Below are 20616 nucleotides of genomic sequence, written 5' to 3'. Positions count from 1 at the left end.
TCAGCGCAGGGCAGGAGCAGATGATCACGAAGTGTAGCAGATAATAATGAAAAGCGGCAGTCTCGAGGAAGCCACAGCAAAGATGAGATGAGAGTGTAGTGCACGGAGGCAGCGGGTAGCAATCAGCTGGCAGTCACGATGTTGAACACAGGCGAGTTGCAAGCAGGAGACTGTAGTGCACAGCGGCAGCGGATAGTAGTCAGCTGGCAGTCACGATGTTGAACACAGGCGAGTTGCAAGCAGGAGACTGTAGAGCACAGAGGCAGCGGATAGTAATCAGCTGGCAGTCACGATGTTGAACACAGGCGAGTTGCAAGCCGGAGACTGTAGTGCTCAGAGGCAGCGGATAGTAGTCAGCTGGCAGTCACGATGTTAAACACAGGCAAGTTGCAAGCAGGAGACTGTAGTGCACAGAGGCAGCGGATAGTAGTCAGCTGGCAGTCACGATGTTAAACACAGGCAAGTTGCAAGCAGGAGACTGTAGTGCACAGAGGCAGCGGATAGTAGTCAGCTGGCAGTCACGATGTTAAACACAGGCAAGTTGCAAGCAGGAGACTGTAGTGCACAGAGGCAACGGATAGTAGTCAGCAAACAGACTTGATGAGAAGCAGGTGGATGAGGTAAAAGCTGGAGTGCACGGAGGCAGCGGATAGCAATGAGCAAACAGTAATGATGATACAGTTGATGGTAGAAGTGGTATGGAACCACAGAGATAGAAGTGGTTTGGAAACCACAGGAATCAGCAGGGCTGAATACACGAGTAATACAGGAACACCTTCAGAGACTCATGAGGAATGAGACTCCAAGATCAGGCAACGTGGTGTTGACCACAGGTGCTTAATATAGGGAGGTTGCCTGATCTGCCAATTAAGTTAAAGGAGTATACACTGAAATATAGAAAAGGGCTGCGCATGCGCAGACCCTCAGGATGGTGGACGGCCACGGTTCCTAAATGTCCGGGAAGAGGCACTCACGGTCCGGTGAGTGACAGTACCCCCCCTTTTAAAGGTGGGCACAGAACGCCTGGAACCGGGCTTGTCCGGATTTTTGGAGTAAAACTTCTTCAAAAGGGCAGGAGCATTAAGATCTTCAGCTTTGATCCAAGAGCGCTCCTCAGGACCAAAGCCCTTCCAATGAACGAGGAAATGGAGGACTCCTCGCGAAATTTTTGCATCTAGTACCTCGGTAATCTCAAAATCCTCCTCCTGATGAACTTGAACTGGCTGCGGAGCTGAGGGAGGAGTTGAAAAACGGTTGATAATAAGAGGTTTGAGCAAAGATACATGGAAGGCATTAGAAATCCGAAGACTCTTAGGAAGAAGGAGTTTCACACATACTGGATTGATAACTTGAATGATCCTATAAGGACCAATAAAACGAGGGGCGAATTTCATGGATGGAACCTTCAAACGAATATTTTTTGTAGATAACCAAACACGATCTCCAATTTTCAGTGGTGGAATAGCCCGCCTCTTCTTATCAGCGAAAGATTTATATTTGACAGATGTCTTCTTTAAACAGGTTCTGACCTGAGACCAGATATTTTTAAAGGTCTGACAAACCGTTTCCACCGCAGGAACTTGGGTGGGCGGGAGGGCAGGAAATTCCGGAAAAGACGGATGGTGACCGTAGACCACAAAGAATGGAGTTTTGGATGATGACTCATGGTACATGTTGTTATGGGCGAACTCAGCCCAAGGGAGTAACTCTACCCAGTTGTCTTGATTGGCTGAAGAAAATATCCTTATAAAAGTCTCAAGATCTTGATTGACACGTTCGGTTTGTCCATTGGATTGTGGATGGTAAGAAGATGAGAGTGCTAATCGTATGCCCAAGGTTTTACAAAGGGCTCGCCAGAATCTGGACACGAATTGTACTCCTCTATCAGAGACAATCTCAGATGGACATCCATGGATACGGAAGATTTCTTTAATGAAATGTTCAGCCAGGATAGACGAGGAAGGCAAACCAGACAGAGGGATGAAATGAGCCATCTTCGAAAATCTGTCCACTACCACCCAAATAGTGTTATGGTTCTTACTAGGTGGTAAGTCAGTAACGAAATCCATACTAATATGGGTCCATGGTTTGGACGGAATGGGTAGTGGTCGCAGCAACCCTGCTGGGGTTCTGCGGGAGGATTTGAATTGCGAACATAATTCACAGGAAGCAATGAACTCTTTGACGTCTCTCCTCATTGAAGGCCACCAGTAACTTCGAGAGAGGATCTCAAAAGTCTTATGTTCACCGGCGTGTCCAGAAAAACGAGAGGCATGGAACCACGAAAGGATTTTCTTCCTTAGAGTAGGAGGCACGAGGGTTTTCCCAAATGGTAGCGTTTTGGTGGATGAAGCAGCCAGTGAGATACATTTGGGGTCTAGAATGGTATGGTTGGAAACCTCTTCTATATCAGAGGACGTAACAAAGGCTCTAGATAAGGCATCAGCTTTTTTGTTTTTGGCAGCTGGTTTGAAGGTAATTATTAATTCAAAACGGGAAAAGAAAAGAGACCATCTTGCTTGACGAGGGTTCAAGCATTGGGCAGACTGGAGATATGACAAGTTCTTATGATCCGTGAAGATCGTCACCGGATGGCGAGCTCCCTCCAACAAGTATCTCCATTCCTCTAATGCGGCTTTGATAGCCAGTAATTCCTTGTCTCCGATGGTATAATTCTTCTCTGCGGGTAGGAGACCCCGAGAATAGAAGGCACAAGGGTGGAATTTTTGCTGTTCCGAGCGTTGGGAGAGAATAGCTCCTAAGCCCACATTAGAGGCATCTACTTCTAGAAAAAAAGGGAGTGTCACATCAGGCTGACGAAGGATTGGAGCCGAAGAGAAGGACTCTTTTAATGTTTGAAAGGCTTGAATAGCCTCAGTAGACCATTGCTTAGGATTAGCCCCTTTTCGAGTCAGGGCCACAATAGGAGATGCAATGGAAGAAAAGTCTTGAATGAAGCGTCTATAGTAATTGGCAAAACCTAAAAAACGCTGGATGGCACGAAGAGTAGTTGGCTGGGGCCAATGTAGTACAGCATTTACTTTGTCAGGATCCATCTTCAGACCAATTCCGGAAACAATATACCCCAAGAATGGAATCTGGGGTAATTCGAATGAACGTTTTTCTAATTTACAGAACAATGAATTTTTCCGTAGCCTGGAGAGGACTTCTGCCACATGTTGGTGGTGAGAAGGCAGGTCCTGTGAAAAAATCAATATGTCGTCCAGATAGACGACGACACATACATATAATAAGTCCCGGAAAATCTCATTGATGAAGCCCTGAAAAACAGCGGGGGCATTACATAGCCCGAAAGGCATTACCAGATATTCGTAATGCCCGTCTCTGGTGTTAAACGCCGTCTTCCATTCGTCACCGGAACGAATTCTGATTAAATTGTAGGCACCACGAAGATCCAACTTAGTAAAAATACGGGCTCCCTTGATGCGGTCAAATAGCTCAGTGATCAACGGAATGGGATACCGATTCTTGATAGTAATGGCATTGAGTCCACGAAAATCTATACAAGGGCGTAATGATCCATCCTTCTTTTTGACAAAGAAGAACCCAGCTCCAGCGGGCGAGGTGGAAGGTCGAATGAACCCACGCTGGAGGTTCTCCCGTATATATTCAGATGTAGCTTGAGTTTCAGGTAACGAGAGTGGATAGACCCGGCCCCTGGGAGGAGTCTTGCCAGGAAGAAGATCAATCGGACAATCCCAAGAACGATGAGGAGGAAGACGTTCAGACTGAGCTTTATCAAAAACATCGGTAAATGAAGCATATTGAGGAGGGAGTCCCGGTGAAATAGCTGAGATGGAAGCTTGCTGTACCTTGAGAGGAATGACTTGGGAAAGGCAATGATGGTGACATTCAGGCCCCCAAGACGTGACTTGAGGGGTGCGCCAGTCAATCTGGGGAGAGTGACACTGAAGCCATGGAAGGCCTAAGACAATCGGACTTGTCGTAACAGGAAGAATTAAAAACGATATCTCTTCATGATGCAGAGCACCAATCTGAAGGGTTACTGGAGACGTACTCTGGGTGATGAGACCGTTGATGAGACGTGATCCATCAATAGCCGTCACAGTAATGGGAGTTTTTAAGGTAATCATTGGTAGAGACCATTGATTAACTAACGATTTGGAAATAAAATTTCCTGCTGCTCCGGAATCAATCAATGCCTGTGACTCAAAGGTCTTGGTAGCAAAGGAAATAGTCACATCAAAAGCGCAGACTTTAGATTTCATAGACGATGGAGAGGACTCCAGGGACCCTAACTTCACCTCTCCAGAACTAGTTAGGGCCTGGCATTTCCCGATCTCTTAGGGCAGGAGCTGAGGACATGAGTGGAATCAGCACAATAGATACAGAGTCTATTCTTGACTCTTCGTTTCCTCTCCTCAGAAGATAACTTGGAACGTCCTATCTCCATGGGAATCACAGCGGGTGACACTGGACGAAACTGAGGGTTAGAGCGAAAAGGTGTTTTAGCAGAAGTCGTTTTCTCAGCCTCTCTTTCACGAAATCTCATATCAACACGATGGCATAGAGAGATCAAATCTTCAAGTGACGAAGGAAGCTCTTGGGTAGTCAGTGCATCTTTAATTTTATCGGAAAGCCCCTGCCAGAAGGCGGCAACCAGGGCCTCAGTGTTCCACTGAAGTTCAGAGGCTAGGATCCTAAATTGAATGACGTACTGGCCTACAGTATGAGATCCTTGTCGCAGACGGAGGATACTGGAAGCAGCGGAGGTCACACGACCTGGTTCATCGAACACACTTCGGAATGTAGAAATGAATTTGGCACTATCTTGTAATATTGGATCGTTCCTCTCCCACAGAGGGGAGGCCCAAGCCAGGGCTTGTCCTGAAAACAAAGAGATAAGATAGGCCACTCTGGAACGATGGGTAGAAAAATTTTGAGGTTGGAGCTCAAAATGGACTGAACATTGGTTAAGGAAACCCCTACAAGTTTTGGGGTCTCCATCGTACTTTGACGGAGTAGGCAGGTGAAGCGTGGAAGCTATAGACACCTGGGATGGCAATGGGGAAACGGAGGAAAGCACAGGAGCTTCAGTAGTAGCTGTCACAGTCTGTCCAGATGTTCCTTGGGAGGTTAATGACTGATAACACTGAAGTAACAGCTGTTGGCGGGCATCCTGTTGCTCCACACGGCTAACCAGATGTTGCAGCATCTCTTTGGCGGTAGGTTCCACATCTGGGTCTGTCATGGCCTGATCTTACTGTCACGGGCACTAGGAGTCTTTACCCAGGGATCACCAGATGGTAGGCTTACCAGAGCAATGTAGATGGTAATAGGGTACTCTGGTAGCTGGGTGATCACGGAACATGAAATGATGGCCGATGAGATGCTCAGGAAAGTCTATGACTAGCAACACTGGAAATGAGGTAATGATAAACAAGGAACTGTATGGACAAGGACACGTGAAGGTAGTCAGTGGTCTGCGATAGCAAGTTGTACCACTGCTATAGTGAGGAGGAATGTCCAACAGAAACAAGGAGGTGATGAGAGTCAGCGGTCTGCGGGTAGCAAGTTGCACCGCTGTCTGAGTGAAGGAATGGAATCCAAGTGGAGGTATCCAGGTAGTCAGTGGTCTGCGGTAGCAAGTTGTACCACTGCTATGTGAGAGAATGATGGAACAGGTGATACCGGAAACAGGGATCAGTGGTCTGACATCAGCAAGTTGTACCCCTGAATATATATGTGAGGAGGTGCACAGGGGAAGACTGCAACACAGGATATACACAGGCACCTTATACACGATCCACAGTAATATGCACAATATAGATATATATATATATAAATGACTGAGCAGGTCTGCAATCTAGAAAGTCTCTTGAAGTAGTCCAGCACAAGGATAACACAGTCAATGATGGCAATAGACTCAGCGGATAGCAGACTCCAGAGAGAACCAAACACAGTCCAGCAAGGTATGCAATACACAGCACAGTCAATGAGAAGTATGCATACCGTGGTTCAGCAGTAGCAGTCAGATGGGATTGCGGCGGTACCTGAGCGGCTGGAGGCCGACTGGATAGGAAGTCCCTGGATAGGTGAAGCAGCGGGCTAGCAGGTGCAGCGCACAGGTGAGTAGACCGACAGGGACACGAATCCACAGGAGTCAGCAACACGTGGAACTGGACTCATAGGAAACCCAGGAGAATGGAGATGATCCAGCAGAGGGTAGTAGAAGAGATACAAATCCAATGCTGACAGGAGGGTAGAGACCAGTGGAACACGTGAAGGCGTGGAGAGTGGATCAGCAGGAGATGGACGATAGCGCTGACCACAGCGGCAGGACTCAGCGGCACACGGAGGTAACCAGTAGCAACCACAGGAACCAACAGCGATGGGAAACAGGAGTGCAGCGCAGGGCAGGAGCAGATGATCACGAAGTGTAGCAGATAATAATGAAAAGCGGCAGTCTCGAGGAAGCCACAGCAAAGATGAGATGAGAGTGTAGTGCACGGAGGCAGCGGGTAGCAATCAGCTGGCAGTCACGATGTTGAACACAGGCGAGTTGCAAGCAGGAGACTGTAGTGCACAGCGGCAGCGGATAGTAGTCAGCTGGCAGTCACGATGTTGAACACAGGCGAGTTGCAAGCAGGAGACTGTAGAGCACAGAGGCAGCGGATAGTAATCAGCTGGCAGTCACGATGTTGAACACAGGCGAGTTGCAAGCCGGAGACTGTAGTGCTCAGAGGCAGCGGATAGTAGTCAGCTGGCAGTCACGATGTTAAACACAGGCAAGTTGCAAGCAGGAGACTGTAGTGCACAGAGGCAGCGGATAGTAGTCAGCTGGCAGTCACGATGTTAAACACAGGCAAGTTGCAAGCAGGAGACTGTAGTGCACAGAGGCAGCGGATAGTAGTCAGCTGGCAGTCACGATGTTAAACACAGGCAAGTTGCAAGCAGGAGACTGTAGTGCACAGAGGCAACGGATAGTAGTCAGCAAACAGACTTGATGAGAAGCAGGTGGATGAGGTAAAAGCTGGAGTGCACGGAGGCAGCGGATAGCAATGAGCAAACAGTAATGATGATACAGTTGATGGTAGAAGTGGTATGGAACCACAGAGATAGAAGTGGTTTGGAAACCACAGGAATCAGCAGGGCTGAATACACGAGTAATACAGGAACACCTTCAGAGACTCATGAGGAATGAGACTCCAAGATCAGGCAACGTGGTGTTGACCACAGGTGCTTAATATAGGGAGGTTGCCTGATCTGCCAATTAAGTTAAAGGAGTATACACTGAAATATAGAAAAGGGCTGCGCATGCGCAGACCCTCAGGATGGTGGACGGCCACGGTTCCTAAATGTCCGGGAAGAGGCACTCACGGTCCGGTGAGTGACACTTCTGTGATATGTACCATTGTTTGTCTGCGTATTATTTGGATTCACTTTTGATCTCTTCCTGCCCTAACTTTGCTCTGTTTACTGGATTTAGTCCAGAACTCTGCCAGTCCTTACCTTAGCCTACATTACTGTTTATTCTATTGAACACAGCCAGCCATGACCTCAGATTGCTTATTGATCTTGCTATAGATCTCAACCTGCCCTGACTTCAGATCTGTAACTTGATATATATTTCGCTGCTGTCTACTGCCTTATGTGTCCTATCCACCCTATCAGTTATATCGTGTTTAATAATACTCTACTACCTTGGGGCAACCGAGTAGTTTTGGAACATATTTTGTTACTTGGAAAGGGGGCTGCTATAGGTGAAGACCTTGTAAAGAAGGTTATATGGGGTTATTATCTCATCCAATATTGCTTTAACTCTATGATACAACCCAAATGCAGACATTGGAGTTCCCAGAGCCTATTGCATGGGAAATAGGCAGGTAAAAATTCAAGCCTTTAAGGCTGGAGACCCAAGCCTCCATGATCTTGGTGCTCTTTTTTCAGCCCACCCTTAGAATGTTACTGTCACTCACCGGACCGCGAGTGCCTCTGCTCTGGTGCGTGGTTCTCTGGCCTTCCTGCCGGCGCCTGTCCTGAGCCGTGGCCGTCCACCATCTTGATGGACTGCGCATGCGCAGCATCCAGGAACTTATGACCTTTTGCTTTTAACCTAATTGGTGGATCAGGCACCACTCCCTATTTAAGGCACCTGTGCTCATTACATCATTGCCTGATCTTGAGTCTCATTCCCTGTGAGTCTCTGAAGGTGTCTTCTGTGTTCTGCAAGTGTCTTCAGTTTCCTGCTGATTACCTGCTCTACTCATCGGTGGTTTCCATACCCGCTATTACTCCTGTGTCCTGCTCGTGTCTCCAGCTTCCTGCTGATTACCTGCTCTACTCATCGGTAGATCCCTTACCCGCTCCCTACTCCTGTATCCTGCTTGGGTCCTCAGTTGACTGCTAGATCACCTGCTCCGCTCATCAGTGGTTCTCATACCCGCTACTGACTCCTGCATCCTGCTCGTGTTCTCAGCTGCCTGTTGGATTATCTACTCTGCTCACCTGCAGCTCCCATACCCGCTACAGCCGTTCAACGCTCCTGCTGTGTCTTCATATTCTCGTGGACAAGCTTCTCTACTCATTAGCGGTATGCTCACTCATTATTGACTATCCACTGTTACTTTGCATATCCGCTTAGGACAAGCTCCTCTTCTCAACAGCGGTATCCATACCCGCTATACACTTTGGCTTATACTCTGCCTATCCGCTTGATACAAGCCTCTCTACTGAGCAGTGGTATACATATCACCATAGACTATTAGCAATAACGCTGCCTACCCGTTTGGAGAAGTTCCTCTGTGCTCGCATTGTACTCATTCAGTTATTGACTCTTTCCCTGTATTCACTTATCAGCACCAGTACAAGTCCTCACTTACTAGCAGTGGTACAACTTGCTGTACGCAGACCACTGACTACCCGCTACCTACCTGCACCTGGACAAGTCTTCTCACCTCAGCAGTGGTACAACTTGCTATACGCAGACCACTGACTTCCCCACTACCTACCTGCACCTGGACAAGTCTTCTCATCACAGCAGTGGTACAACTTGCTATACACAGACCACTGACTTCCCCGCTACCTATCAGCACCAGTACAAGTCCTCACTTACTAGCAGTGGTACAACTTGCTGTACGCAGACCACTGACTACCCGTTACCTTCCTTCACCTGTGCACGTCCACTCTGGTCTCCGTGGTTAAACCTGCCTTTCCACTATAGCTGTAAGTCGCTGACTCATCTACCTATATAGCTGCAAGTCACTGACTATTCATCTGCTTCATTGGCATCCTTACTCCATCTGCTGTTATATACGTTCCACTATTCACCCTACTGCCAGAGGATCGCTGTGCAAACTCCGCCCCTCTGGTAAGCAAAGTCATCTGGTGAAATCCTGGGCAGAACTCCTAGTGCCCGTGACAGTTACTACTGTATTAGATACTGGAACTGGCAAAGTATCTTTCATGGTAATATGTCTAGTGCAACCAATACTCACTGTTTACCAGTTACACCGATGTAGGTAATTCAAGTCCTGGATTTCTATTAAGTACGCTTGGTTTCAGCGTATCATTTGCTCCAGCTACTGGGCAGGTGTCGATACCAACAGCTAGTGATGACTGGCATGGTATAGTCTTTGTTTGGAAAAGTACACTGCAGGCCACTAGATAGAACATAACGGGCCTGAGTCATTACGGTACGCAAAATGAGCGCAGCGTACGTACGTACGTACGTACGTACGTACGTACGTACGTACGTACGTGCACTAATGTACGTACTTTGTGGCTGCGAACGGCCGAAGTCATGAAGCTGCGTATTCTCCCATACGCAGCTTCATGACTTGCTGCGCAAGTCTTCCTATTCTACCCGTTCACGTCCGTACACGCCGGCACATACTTGCATTACGTGCAGAAGTGAACGCTACGCTGTTTAGTGCATAGGAACATCATTGGTGTATCTCTCAATTGTTGAATCATGGTGCTGGTTGCAAATAACCGTAAAAATATATGTTCTCCTTGTTATGCTACTTTGTTTACCCTGTCAAGATGTTTTACTTTTGATGATTAAAATTTCGTAATATTGAAATATTTACAGTGTTTTATCGTATATCATATATCAGTATATCATGTATATTTGATGTGTTTTTATACTGTCATATGTATTATATTATTATTATAATAATATATATATTATATTTAATATATATATAATATTATATATTATATTATAATAATAATAATATATATATATATATATAAGCCTTTGGTGTCAGCTGGAAGGAAAATAATATTAACAGAAATGAAGTAGTTATTCAAAGAACCTATGTTTTCAATCCAGAGATTTTCAACAAAGACTTGCACAGACTTCTTCGACTTGTCCATTGCATCCAGGAGACTCAAAAGGATCAGGATACACCTAAATACTTTCTCATCCAATTGTTATATGATAGGTGTAAATTATAGTATAACCTTCTTTTGTTGAAACACAAAGTACATCTCTGGTCTGTTTAAGATCAGAGTTTTCAGCATAGAAAAAGAGTGGAAGCTTATTATTTTGTAAATAAACAATGATCCAATTTTATTCGTTAAGTGTCTTTTGCTGAAGGAATTTTTTTATGACTTTATTAACCTATATAACACCAATGAGGTTATGCCGCTAGCCCTGTTTTCCATGTGTATCAGGTTGTGTCTTGGTTCTGTTTTCAGTATATGTTTTAGAAAGAGGTTATGTCTTACATATCTGTTATTTCTTTGGGCCTTATCACATTATATCCCGGATGTGAGGTGTGACCCTATTGGTTGGCCTCTTCTCCATTGGCTTTTAAACAACAGCTTTACTTAAGTGTATAATGCTAATACGTAAATTAGTTCAATGAAATCACACATATACCAGTTTTTCTTGTAAAAAAAATATTTTAATTTATATACTAAAACTATTAACAAATGTTAAGTAAGAAACAGGAAAAAAAATAATCAATAAAAAGGTATTTAACATTTTTTTTAGATATTTAATTTTTTTTTTACATTTTTTTGCTTTTTCTTTATGCTTTTATATATTTTTTCTTGTTTTTTTAATTCACCCAGAAGCCTCTGGCTGTGCCTTTGAGGACCCATCGACTCCTCATCAGCTGCAAAAAATGAAAGACAACAATTTAGTAAATGCACTCTTAATACATTTCAATGTGGTGAAATGCTAGCTGTCGGTTCTTGTACCTTTGCATTTTGTAAGCTCGGTATAGTGTATAAATGAATGTTACCCAAACACTGGCCCCATTCATTAAATTTTGATAAATGTAGGAGTACATAACATATACTGAAAACAGAACCATGACACAACAACATACAAAGACAGGTGACAGGGTAAACCAAAATCAGATTATCTCTGACAGATAGTGAAAGGGATGGTAGAAATCAGCAAGAAGAAGGCCTAAGCTTAAGAAAACAGGGAAAACAGGCCTATCGAAAAAGGCCAAGAGGGTGAAGGTACTGTAGAAGGAGCACACAACAAAAGAGGGCCATGCGCATGAGAGCTTACAACCTAAAGGGAAGGGGGAGACACAAGTAATACAAAGTATTATATTAGTATTATATTGTTTTGTTGTATACTTTAACTTTCTGCAAAATTTAGCCAAGGAGAATCTCACCCTCTAGGGTGCATTTTTAAAGCCTGCCAGCTGAGGTGGCCTGCGCACAAGACAAGAATTGCTGGGAGGACGATTTTCCCATTGTGGGAACTTAGGATGCCTTGTACTGTGAATGGCCAGTGAAAACTGTTTGTCATGTTCTACCCAAAAAATCCAAACATCATATATTGAAGAAAAAAAAACACAACTAAAGTATACGAAAATTACCATGTAATGTACTTACTTTCCTCAACCAGCACTTGTGGTTGCTGAGAGGTGGATTCTGGTTGGCTCTGGAATAGCAGAGGTGATGCTGCCAGGTCAGCGGACTGCGGCGAATCCTCCACCACCGCTGACTGCACCTGTTGCTGTTGGCTACCACCTGGCGCCTCCGGTGTGACCACCTGTTGATGTTGGCGGTGGTGTTCGGAGCTGCGTTGGCGTCCTGTTGGAGACCATTATGTGTTATCTTATGTGTATTTTTGTAATGTATTCACCATACACAGCGAATACATACATACATGCAGCGAATGGTAGCTTTGAATGCTAAAATGGTACTCATGTCAATAACATTAAATTTGTAAAAAAATGTACACTTAAATTTTTAACATATATCTAATAGGACATAATCAGAATAATCGCAAATAAGACTAACATTATTCATACGTTTAGTATGAGAATGGTCAGAAAATAGGCCTTTTCTGTCCATATTTCCTGTGAGAAGAAAAAATCACATTGCCATATTATTTAGTGTTTGAGCACGACTTACTAGCAATAATTTCAGCCCTCAAATCTGCAAGAAGGTCGGGCTGCCGTCTCCGCAGATCACTCCATCGGCGTTGCAACTGCACGATGGAGCGGCGGGTACCAACCTGCATACGCAGACGCCTGCGCACGGCTCTGTATGCCTGCAGTTTGTCATCATTTCCCACATACCTCCCTGAGGGCTCAAAACAACGGTCCATCGTTGCTGTGAGCACCCACAGTTCGGTACGTGAGAATACTGCAGACCTTATTTTGTCTCAGAAATGACAGTTTAATATCCTGCTTACCGATTGGTTCTCAGTGCACGTCGGTGCGTCTGCACGTCCATTGCGGAACCTGTACTAAGATGGCTGACTGACCTGTCAATCACTGCTCAAGCGTGCCTAGCGTTCTGACTCGTACGCAACTGAACGCACCACTATAAAATCGCATACAGCATGCGATAGTTCGCCCTGACAATTTCTGCATGGCTTTTCTAAGTTGTTGCTGTCAGGAAACGGTTAATATTGCCACATATTGAGGTAAGTAACATGGGCCTAGGTTTGCTACCTGACATAGATAGCATCGTAGGAAATGAAATAATTGCACTTTCTTTTTTCCTTTTTTAGGTTGTACTCACTTACAAAAACAAGCTTAAAAAACAGGAGAACCTTGCTCCATTTTGGGGTAAGTAACATGGGCCTAGGTATGCTACCTGACATAGATAGCGTCGTAAGAAATGAAATAATTGCACTTTCTTTTTTCCTTTTTTAGATTGTACTCACTTTCCCAAAAAAAAATCAAAAACAGGAGAACCTTGCTCCATTTTGGGGTAAGTAACATGGGCCTAGGTCTGCTACCTGACATAGATAGCGTCGTAGGAAATGAAATAATTGCACTTTCTTTTTTCCTTTTTTAGATTGTACTCACTATCCCCCAAAAAAATCAAAAACAGGAGAACCTTGCTCCATTTTGGGGTAAGTAACATGGGCCTAGGTCTGCTACCTGACATAGATAGCGTCGTAGGAAATGAAATAATTGCACTTTCTTTTTTCCTTTTTTAGATTGTACTCACTTACAAAAGCAAGCTTAAAAAACAGGAGAACCTTGCTCCATTTTGGGGTAAGTAACATGGGCCTAGGTCTGCTACCTGACATAGATAGCGTCATAGGAAATGAAATAATTGCACTTTCTTTTCTACAGGAGAACCTGAACATGTCTGAACAAGACTCCAATGAGCCATCCGGCTCATCATCTGCTGCTGCTGCTAAAAAAACATGACAGCCTAATTTCACAAAAAATGAAATCGACATTTTGGTCGAATTGGCTGTTGATAGGCTCCACTCCACTCCGCGTCCACTCTCTGCACCATCAAAAGCAAGAATATGGGAAGAAATTACAAATGAGGTCAATGCCGTGGCTCCAATCAGACGCAAGGTTAATGAGGTCCAGAAAAGGTAAATATTTAAGCGTATAAAAATTGGTTAAATGTGTCCAGATTTTGTGGATAATATTATCCTGCTAATGTGTCTATTTTGCACACAGGTGGCAAGACTTTAAACGCCGCCTAAAAGATAAAATTTTTGAACACAGAAGACATGCAAGAATGACAGGTGGTGGACCTCCAGCAACGCTGGAATTGACTCCATTAGAGACCAGGGCATTGGCCTCTTTGGATGCGGAGATGGTTCAAGGTGTGGGCCGCATTGACACCGGATGTAGCCCACCCGCCAGCGAGCCTATCACAGCTACAGGTATATACACACACATATATATATATATAAATATATAAATTCACACTAATTACCTAAGGACGGCATTGATTATTTCATTTTTTCCCCTTGTAGGGCCCAATACAGCGGAAGACATTTCAGAGGATGAGCTGGTGGAGGAGCCACGTGATGTGGAAGAGCATCAGATGAGTGAGGAGCCAGAAGTCAGTGAACGGGAATCACTGCACGCATGCTATCACAGTATTAGAGACACAAATGCCATTATTGAGTCCAATACCACAGATATTGCCACAACCCTCACCCGTATGGAGCACACTTTACACAGTAGCCTCACCCGTATAGAGAGCACTATGGACTTAAACCTTTCATCTATCAACACTACCCTTACCCGTCTCACTGACCTTATTGCAGTGTATATCACCAATCCCCAATCACGCATATCACAGGAATCTTCTCCTACTTCTTTCTCTCCATCTCTTAGTCCCATGTATCAATCATACTACACTTCACCCGATTATCATTCCACAAGTAGGCCTTATCGCGCGCACCCGTCTTCACATATTGAACAACTCCACTCTCAAGGTTCTATTGGTTCTAGTCTAAGACCCCAAATGCATCGCCATCATTTTCAAACCAACCCATATGTTGACATTGAACCATATTCACATTCTAATCAGCAATACAACTATTATTTACCACCATCTGCCCCTTCTGCCATCTCTGCCCCATCTGCCCCATCTGCCATATCTGCCCCATCTGCCCCATCTGCCATCTCTGCCCCATCTGCCATATCTGCCCCATCTGCCCCATCTGCCATATCTGCCCCATCTGCCATCTCTGCCCCATCTGCCCCATCTACCATCTCTGCCCCATCTACCATATCTGCCCCATCTGCCCCATCTACCATCTCTGCTCCATCTGCCATCTCTGCCCCATCTGCCCCATCTGCCATATCTGCCCCATCTGCCCCATCTGCCATATCTTCCCCATCTGCCATCTCTGCCCCATCTGCCCCATCTACTATCTCTGCCCCATCTACCATCTCTGCCCCATCTGCCCCATCTACCATCTCTGCTCCATCTTCCATCTCTGCCCCATCTGCCCCATCTGCCATCTCTGCCCCATCTGCCATCTCTGCCCCATCTGCCACCCGTGCACCCTTTGCCCCCCGTGCACCCCATGCCACACAATCGTCGGCTGCTGCACAGTCACTCACTGCTGCTCCGCTGGCCTCTGCTTCCTCCCCACTGTTGCCTTCTATATCACGGGTTACCAGAAGCCAGACTCATCCTCGATGCGATGCAACCATTATACCAGCAAAGAGGGCCCGTAAAAAAAAAAATTGTTTGTTTGATGTGTTTTTGTTGTGTAAATAAATTGTATAATTATAAACTTATTAGCTATGTATGTTGTATTTTTAAAAAACATTACAAAAACACTTACAAGAGAAGTAGGTGTCCAGGACATATTGCTTGAAAGACACAGCATCAACTGATTCTGGAGGGCTGGGGTCAGCATCTAACACCTCCTGGACAGCAACCTCGGCCTCCTCCACCCAAGGAACCCCACTCCTAATGGTGATGTTATGGAACACCACGCACAGAGCTATGATATCACACACAGTGGATGGAGCATACATTAGAGCACCACCAGACCGATCTAGGCACCGGAATCTGGCCTTTAAAAGACCAAATGCCCACTCCACAACCGATCTAGTGGCTGTATGTGCGGAGTTGTATGCCATCTCCTGCTCCGTACGTGGGTTTAATAGAGGAGTGAGGAGCCAAGGGCGAAAAGGGTATGCGTTATCTCCTACAAGGGGTGACAAGAATGAAAAAGTTTAAAAATATGAGCGAGTGTCATAATTGTAGACACAAATAACTATATCTATGCCAACAAGACAGGCAACATGGATGACAAATAATGGCAAAAGAAGAAATCAGACACATAACATATTTAAAGGTTTAAGTTTTTGAACAAGTTTTCATATGGGCAGCTATCCATGTCGGATTTTAAGGTAAACATCACAATTAAATGTACTTTTGAATGATATTGCAATGTGCCTTTGTAATATATCTACTTAGCTACCAAACTTAAGACATTACTATTTCCACTTTAAACTACTACATACATGACATGTTTGTTAAATAATAAAAATACCTAATAGCCACGCATCACCATTCGGCCTTGCACCACCTTGCCTCAGTTGCAATCTTTCCCAAATCCCTGATTGCCGGAAGGCAAAGGAGTCATGTGTACTCCCTGGCCACATAGCTACCAGGTTACGAATCTGGAGAGAGGCGTCACATATAGCTTGGACATTTATAGAATGGAAATGCTTGCGATTTAAAAAATTAGCAGCATTCCCACCGGAGGGGACCAAGGCTACATGAGTCCCATCGACTGCCCCTATGACATGCGGGAAACCGGCTATGTGGGAAAACTGCCGTTTTATCGGCACCAGGGACTCCTCATCGAGTGGCAGATGTATGAATTGCCTTAGACGCGACACAAACGCCCCCAGAACAACCTTTAGCACACGACTGAAGGACTTCTGGGACATCCCTGAAGCGACTCCCACAGTGGTCTGAAATGACCCTGTCGCGCAAAAGTGCAATACCGCCAACAGTTTAGTCAATGGCGGTATTGCTGTTGGGCTGTTGCGCTTGGGCTCCAGGTCAATCTGCACTAAGCGCAGGGTGTCCAGGATGACACGAGGCGGGAGCCGATAACGCCGCACCACCTCAGCATCAGACATGCCAAAGAGGCTGGCACGTGGCCTGAACACACGCTCCCTTGGTCGGCGACGATGGGTTACTTGCTGATTTTGGGGGCGGCGATGCTGGTTGCCCTCCTGTGCTGCCACATGTGCCTCGGCCATTTCTAAGAAACGCTATATTTGAAAAGAGAAGGATGTGAAAAAAATACAATTAACTCATAGTTTGGAAAATGTCACTCCTATTTGCACAGGAAACATTGACAATATACTTACACCAACAAGTGGGTTGGCCAAACTCATAATGTGGCTAGAAAAACAAAACAAAAATTGTCAGAGGGTGAATAAGAAGTTATGGCATCTGCTTCTATGCTATGTCAGGTTGCAGACCTAGACCCATGTTACTTACCTCAAAATGGAGCAGGATTATCCTGGTCACTTGCAAACAATTGTCAATGGGAAACTAAAAAAGATAAAAAAAAGTAAATAAAAGATAAAAATAATCTACAAAGTACTACACAGCCCAATACAAGCAAACTATTATCTGTAACTATTATCTGAAACAAGGTATAACACCCAAAATAACAAAAAAGTCCAAGACAATTCAAACAATAAAATGTTAAAACAAATCAACCAAAGAAACCAAAGTAATATCTTAAAATATATCATGCAAACATACCAGTAAATGAATCAGCAGTGAACAGGGCACATCATCTACGCCGAGCTTTATAGCAGTGGTTAATTAGCACAGAGTATGCAGGTGAGGGTCTGCATGCGTCCTGATCACATGGGCGTTCCTTCGGATAAGTTGTGTGTGCTCGTGGTTTAGATCTGAGAGCCACCACAAACGTGATCACCTGCGTTCGCACCACTATGACTTGGACGTAGTTAGACGGGAACGCCCCTATGAGAAATTGACTACGTCACCACGCCCCTCAACCTCCCTGTTCCCGCCCAGAACTCGTAGCTCGTCGCAAATGGGTTTTGCGATCGCGGCCGTACAGTTTTTGCGTTCGCAAAAGTAAACAGACCCGGCAACCGAGCATGCACACTAAACTTTGGCGCGCTGAAAAGGGACATACGTCCCTTGATGACTCAGGCCCAACATGTGTATGCAAGTAAGATAAACTATAAAAATGCATTGTGGCCCTGATTCATCTTCAGACACAAAATACATTTGCCAATATTCAAATCCAAGCGGATCTGGCGAATACATTCTGATGTGAATATGGTAGTAACTCACATTATGTGTATCACACAAATGTAATTTTGTTTTTTTTTCCTCTGCTAAGTGGATTTGGAGCAATTGCACCTTTTTTCACTACATATGTCTTTACTCCTAATTCACATTTGAATGCACATTTCCTGGGTACATTTCCTTCATGACCCTAATTGAACTTATTACTCCTAAACACTGATATTTCCTGACAGTTACATCATATTAACACTTTCATTGTAATATCTCGTCATCCTGCACTATTCCATGATAACAATACCTGGTTTATAACATACTTATAATATTATAATATTATAATATAACAAATTTGTCTCATTGTTTTATAATTACACATTTGCTAAGAGAAAAAACGCTCTCCAAACTTGTTATAAACACAGAAAGAAAAATAACTATTTTACAAACAACTTATAAGTATTTTTTTTTTAATTAACTCTATAAATTTAAATTTAGATTTTTTTTCCTGTTTCTATTTTCTCAATGAGAATGTAAAGCGTGAAGGGGGAGGGGGGGGGGGGGTATTGGTATTGCTTCTGCAACTACAAAAATTTTTTTTAAATTAAATTACTACATTTTAAGATCACAACATACATGTCAGAAACATATCTTTGGTCCCAGCCAAATGACTGATTTTTAGAGGTACATGCAGAGGTATTGTGTGGGGTTACTTTACTTAAGGGCAGACAATTATATCCATTAAGTGATACACGTGTACAATAGCAATCTTTGTCTAGGCCTAGTCAAATACAGTTTTAGCAAGGAAATGATTTCTGAGACCTACACTTTTATGCTGTAAAAAACCCTAAAATATTTTAAAAAACTTAGATATTAGATAGTTAAAAATTAGATTATTAAATAAAGATACTTACATTTTTCTTCAGGGGCCAGCTGGTACTGTGACTCCTTAAGGGATTCCTCCAGGGGCTTCTCCTCTGCCTCCTCCCTCGCTTCCTGTTGGCAGCGATGGCAGCGTTATGTTTGATGAAATATGACACATTAGTATTTTAATAAATATTATCTCTCTCTCCAAGATAGATAGATACATACATATAATATTAGGATTCAATTTTAATTCTTAAACACCACACACAGAGCATTACTCCTCCATTGCCAAAATAAAAAAACACCTCTTCATACTTGCATATGTACCTGACCTAGGAGGTTTATAAAAACACATACTGATACTCAAACATCACTATTACATAGCAGGCCTGGTACTTTGTACAATAAAGGTTATAGCAAACAACATTACTATCAATACTCTTCTCTAACTAAATGGCCCAGATAAAACTATAATCACGTAACAATCATAACTATAATCATATGTTTGTTTACGCCATTCAAACTCCCTCCGAATGTCTGCGGAGGTCACTCCAGTGGCGTTAAGGTTGAGCAACAGATCTGCCCAATCTGAGATGCAAATATTGTTTTGTGGCCCTATAGACTGCATTTTTTTCCGCATTGTGGACGTACTGTGGAGCTGGACCCAAGAAGTGGTGCATGGCTTTGGTCAGAGCCCTCACCTACATCGTGGAGAAGCTAGCCAACTTCATGTTTGCGAGTAAATGAGGATTTTCAACATTTTCCTCACCGATTGGCTTGCAGGACATATATATGCGTAGGTATGCAAGTTATGGTTCCATTGATACTGCCCCTCATACAATTGCATTCACATTGAAACACTTTGGATTTAAAAATCAAGAAAAATATACAGTATATATTTTTTGGGAAGGTGCTGCTCAGAGTCAAAGAGCAACAAAATAGCATCCATTAATTAGCAATCACCTACCTCACACACATAACATTGCCACAAGCCCCTGTGCCATCACACACACACACACTACATTGCCACAAGCCCCCTGTGCCATCACACACACCCACTACATTGCCACAAGTCCCCTATGCCATCACACGCACTAATCTGCCATAAGCCACCTGTGCCATCACACACACATTACATTGCCACAAGCCCCCTGTGCAATCACACACACACTACATTGCCACAAGCCCTCTGTGCCATCACACACATTACATTGCCACAAGCCCCCTGTGCCATCACAAACATTACATTGCCACAAGCCTCCTGTGCCATCACACACACATTACTGTGCCCACTCATCATCACCACACTGTGCCTCCTTATGATCACCCTGTGCCCCTTTATCACCACACTATACCCCCTTATGATCACACTGTGCTCTCCATGCTGCTTTTCCCTCTTCACCAGGCCCCCCCTTCATCACACTGTGCCATGCTGCTTTTGCTCCCACCTTCTCCTGTCCTCTCTTCATCATACTGCGCCATGCTGCTTTTGCTCCCCCCTACTCCTGGCTCCCTTTCATCACACTGTGCCATGCTGCTTCCCCTCCTCCTTCATCACTCTGTGTCATGCTGCCTCTCCCCTCTTGTATCCGTTCCTTTACTTACCTCTCTATTGGCTTCTTTCATCTCTCTTCGTCTCTTCTGACTTTTTTCTTTGTTTGCTGGCTCCTCTCTACGCCGCTCCTCACTGAATAAGTCGGGTGTGATGACATCACTCCTGACATTCAGTGCAAACGGAACAAGGAGGTGGGGCGCCGACGCCGC

At 44.4% G+C, this 20616-nt stretch overlaps 1 long non-coding RNA gene across 2 annotated transcripts in view; it reads right to left on the bottom strand.

The window, feature by feature from the left end:
* The window catches only part of LOC142149693 (uncharacterized), a 152415-nt gene that overhangs the window by 21195 nt on the left and 110604 nt on the right, over positions 1 to 20616 (bottom strand). Inside the window, exons 2-4 of one of the 2 annotated variants that reach the window (XR_012690877.1) lie at positions 15524 to 15892; positions 11848 to 12048; positions 11087 to 11108 (exon numbers count right to left, since the gene is read on the bottom strand). This is a non-coding gene — a long non-coding RNA (uncharacterized LOC142149693). Of the gene's footprint in view, positions 1 to 11086; positions 11109 to 11847; positions 12049 to 15523; positions 15893 to 20616 lie in introns of those variants that run through there. The other variant, XR_012690875.1, reaches the window with a different exon arrangement.

The sequence above is a fragment of the Mixophyes fleayi genome, chromosome 1, assembly GCF_038048845.1.
Source record: "Mixophyes fleayi isolate aMixFle1 chromosome 1, aMixFle1.hap1, whole genome shotgun sequence".
Classification (NCBI taxonomy): Eukaryota; Metazoa; Chordata; class Amphibia; order Anura; family Limnodynastidae; genus Mixophyes; species Mixophyes fleayi.
This window is presented reverse-complemented; position numbering and strand designations above follow the sequence as displayed.